Source organism: Chlorocebus sabaeus, chromosome 10 (genome assembly GCF_047675955.1).
Source record: "Chlorocebus sabaeus isolate Y175 chromosome 10, mChlSab1.0.hap1, whole genome shotgun sequence".
Classification (NCBI taxonomy): Eukaryota; Metazoa; Chordata; class Mammalia; order Primates; family Cercopithecidae; genus Chlorocebus; species Chlorocebus sabaeus.
In genome coordinates, this window is record NC_132913.1 from 39,659,769 (window position 1) to 39,664,332 (window position 4,564).

At 38.9% G+C, this 4,564-nt stretch overlaps 1 protein-coding gene across 1 annotated transcript in view; it reads left to right on the plus strand.

The window, feature by feature from the left end:
• Window positions 1–4,564, plus strand: part of FMNL2 (formin like 2) — a 314,952-nt gene that overhangs the window by 41,644 nt on the left and 268,744 nt on the right.

The window sequence follows — 4,564 nt, forward strand, 5'->3', positions numbered from 1 at the left end:
TTTCCTTCACTAGATCTTGAAGGTTTTTTAGTATCAAAATTCTCAGATAAGCATCTCATCTTATTTTTAGACAGGTAGGAGTTAGTCTATCCTCTTTTAAAGAGTTCTTGTTGAAAGTTAATGCATTTATTTTTAATCTTCTGTAGTTTCCTGTTCAATATGGTAGCAACCAGTCACATGTAGCTATTTAAATGTAAATTAAATGTAAATAAAAAATTCAGTTCCTCAGTTGCTCTGGCCACATTACAGGTACACAAGAGCTACATGTGGCTAGTAGCTACTGCATTTTACAGTATATAGGATAGAACATGTATGTCATCACAGAAAGTTCCATTGTACAGTACTGCTCTATGGAATAAGACTCTTAATAAGTGGGAGTTTCAGTAGAAGCTTATTCTTGCATTTGTATGAATCTGTCTGTGGCTAGAACTCTGGCATCCTATTACTTGGGATTGCTAAAATAATTCATACTTGCAGTAATGACCCACTGAGACCCTTGTTTCTCAAGTGGTCTTAAAGTGTTAAACTTAAAAGCTGGGCTGGGTGCGGTGGCTTACGCCTGTAATCCCAGCACTTTGGGAGGCTGAGGCAGGCAAATTGCTTGAACCTAGAAGTTCGAGACCAGCCTGGCCAACATGGTGAAACTCTGCCTCTACTAAAAACACAAAAATTAGCCAGGCATGGTGGCTCATGCCTGTAGTCCCAGCTACTAGGGAGGCTGAGGTGGTAGGATCACTTGAACCCGGGAGGTGGAGGTTGCAGTGAGCCGAGATTGTACCACTGCACTCCAGCCTGGGTGACAGAGTGAGACCCTGTCTCAAAAAAAAGAAAAAAAGAAAAAAAAAAAAAGTTAAAAGATAAATTCAGCCTGTATTTACCCGGCAAACAATCTCACCAGCGCTCCAGACCTCTACCAAGTCATAGCGATTGCCTTGCTTTGAGGTGGAAGTTTATATGCAAGTATCTTTTTAAGTAGGACCATTTAGAAAGAATATGTTTGAATTGAGTTTGCTCTAAGTAATGTTTAACAGTTTAATATCTTTTTCTCTTTATGGGAATATCAGTTAACAGTATTTATACTTTATTTTCAGAATACCAGTGGTTTTCTTAGCTCTGGAAGTACTATATCTTTAGATCCCAATGTAGACTTAAATTAAATAAATCTGTTTGGCTGGCTTCATCTGGATACAAATGACTACGTATTTGTAATAGGTACTTGATTTCATGTTCAACTTACTTTTCTGTTTTTCCTCTGTATTTTGTTTTCAGAGCATTGAATTAGCAATCGGAAGAACTCATGTTTATTCTCTTCCAAATCCCCTTCTTGCTTTCTTACTTATTAAGCACTGTCTGCGTGATTTGCTTAGATACAAAAAATGATCACAATGTGGTTTTGGCTCCGGAGGGCTCATGTGAAGTGGTCCATGACCTGTCTGCCTTATTGCTTTGTTGATGGGTTTGATAGAAGGTTAAGTGTGAAATGCTGTGTAGACAGTTCATTGTTACACAAACATCTAAATTATTAGCCTCCTTTTTAATGAGATAGATGGAGGTGTGGGCTATGAATGAGGTTCTTCATGGCGTGAGTTTTCTGGTGGGATTTTTCAAGGGTGAGAAGAGGTGTGCCTTGAAGCAGTTAAGTAGGAGAACCTACTCCAGATACTGAGAGGGATGACTGGAGAAGGACTGAATAGACCAGCTACAAAAAAAAGAAGAAGAAGAAGAAGCCGGGGCAGAGGAAGGGGATGAATGCCAGGTATCTTTCTGATGACTGTCCTGTGTATTTTCTAATATTCTTTGAAAACTTTGAGATCAGCAGAGAGGCTGAGCCCTGCTGATGAGGAAGGGAGATTTGTTTAGAGACCGATAATGATACTTTAGGGTGCATGCAGTGTGTCTGTGTACTAGGCAGGTGCCATTTAAGTCAGAAGCCACTTTCCTGCTTTAGGACGGGTGCTGGGATGTGGAAGCTGGGGATGCAAAGCTACCGCTCTGTGTTGGTTTACTGGCCACCTCGTCATGAGTACTTCTACATCGTTAGTGATCTCTGATATGACTGCTGGATAGTCTTCTTGCAGTAACTTCCTTTAAAACTACGGTGGTCTGTGGTGAAGAAAATTTATTTTCAAATTGTATTATTGCTTTTAACTGGTCTCAGAGATCTGGGCTGTCTTGATACAGGCCAGTGCTTAACTAAGCAAAGTGTTATGTCAGAATGTGATTACTATTCCATTATTTCTTCATCCTTCAATTTTGCTTTAATTTGCTCTTAAATTTGCAAGTACCTAATGTTTTTAAGAGTGTTATATATATCATTTTCCCCTAATTTAAAAACCCAAATACTTTAACAAGCTGCTCAACATGAAGAAGGGGATGGTTTGCATCAGTTTATGAAAGAATACCCTGTTCCCAGGTTGGGTGGGTGCCATGTCAATAGCTTTATTATGTATGGCAAACACAATGCTAAGAAAACTTATTAGAAACTGAAGTCTTAAATGCTTGGGAGATTATAATGTGTTTTGACTTCAAAATTTTAAGTTAAATTCCACCACTATTTTCTATGACTATTTTCTGCAGTCTACTTTCTGTAGTCATAGAAAATAGTAGTGAAAGCTATAGAAAGCTATAGAAATGAAGAGGTGGGTGAGAATTTATTAAGGCGCCTTCAAACATATAAACTAGAAATAGATTCAGTTATATCAAAGATAGGCCTAGATGTGGACGGAATAGTGAATGTAGTTTCTGCTGCTACTCTTTCAACATGGATCTGTCTGGTTAATTGATACTAGTCATGCTACTGCTATTTTTATAGCATTCATCACATTTTAATTTTTGTGGCCATCTCCTCCTGGGCTTTAAGCAGCCAAGAATAAGGTTAGTTCATCTTTGTATCTCTTGCATCTAGCATGGTGCCTGGCACATAGAAAGCATTCAATAAATACTGTACTGATTGAATGAAACATTTTTTACAAATGTGTTTGAACCAAAGGCAGCCTATTGTTAACCTTGGTGAGCCTTGGAAGGCGTTTTGCTTGTGGTGATGTAGCGACTGAAATATTTTGTAAAAAGTGAAAACACCTTCAAATGATTTCTCTCTTTCTGATCTTTATTAAGACAGCAGCGCTGTATCCACACCTTCCTAATTGTGTGTACTCACTTCTTAAAAGTGCTTGCCATGCTTGTGTCCTTAAAATGTTTCACAATTCTGGCATTGAGAAGCCAGAGTGAAGTGAAGGAGTTGCTCGTTGTTCCCTATACACTGTGGATTCTCCCAGCTCTGCACCTTGGCTCAGGTTTTCCCCTTTAGCTAGAATGCCCTTCCTCCTTGACTTTGACTGTCTCTTAAAGGATGACTCACTGTACCCACCCTTCTAGGCTGAGCTCACAGCTAACATATGTAATCTAACATTTGAGTCAGTCGAGAAAACTCTTATTTTCCTGCTCTATACACCCAGTATAGTTGGTTTGCAGGTGTCTGTGGAGTTTGTTTTATACAGTGCCTGTCGGGCTAGGGCTGCGTTATAGCTAGCATCTGTAAGACCGTTCCAGTTTAAGAGCATGCAGGGTGGCGACAGTGAGATGAGACTGTCTGTATCAGCTTATGGCTTTTCAGTTTATGGCAGGTTACTTAAACTGAGCCTTAATTTTCCCATAAGCAAAATGGGAACTGAGTATGACTAAGTAGGGAAATGTATATAATGCCTAGGAATGGCTTTTGCTAGGTGCATAATAAGTAGAGTTTCCTTTTCTTCTATTTGTTTCAAATGATGTAAAAGAAGCCTTGTTTTGAAACCAAGCGTTGCTAATCTGACCACATTTCATGAAAGCATATTGATCACAACATATTTGTCATCAGAGTTTGGTAACACCTGACTCATTTTCTGTATTGCTTTGGGATTTATTTAAGCATGTGAGACTGATATTATCTAAGGTTTTAGTTGACAAAAGATGGATAGCCTGTGAGGTCGAAATTATGAGAGCAAAAGACTTTGGAAAATTTCTGCCATGGCGTATTTCATACATTTCAGCTTGGTGTCCAGGGTTTCCCTGAGTAGAGGAGTTTGTGATATACGAGCTCATAAATATCGTTGCCTGTGCCCTCTTCCAGAAGGGAAAGCCAGATCTCCAGGGATGCTCACTGTTGGGGAGACAACGAGAGGAGCTTCTTGTTTGAATATCTTTGTTCACAGCAGAGATCATATTTGAAGTTCTTCTCTTCAGCAAAAAGAGCAGAATGGAAAGTGGTTTAATATTCCTGTCGTTAGGGTTTCCACTCTGTGTGGGGTCATGAGAGTCATAGTCTTTATTCTGGATTCTGAAATGACGGTTTGTTTTACTTTTAAAAATGCATCTCACAGGGAAATAGAGAATTGTTCCTGTGAACTTCCTGGCTGCTATACTCAACACAGTTGCTGTGGCAGTTTTTAAAAGCAAATTAAAATGCAGTAATGCTTTAAATGTACTGCTTTAAGAAACTCGATAACTCTTGATTAGTCAGCATAGCAAACGGCAAAGCAGAACTTTTTTTTTTTTTTTTTTTTTTTTTTTTTGAGATAGGGTCTCT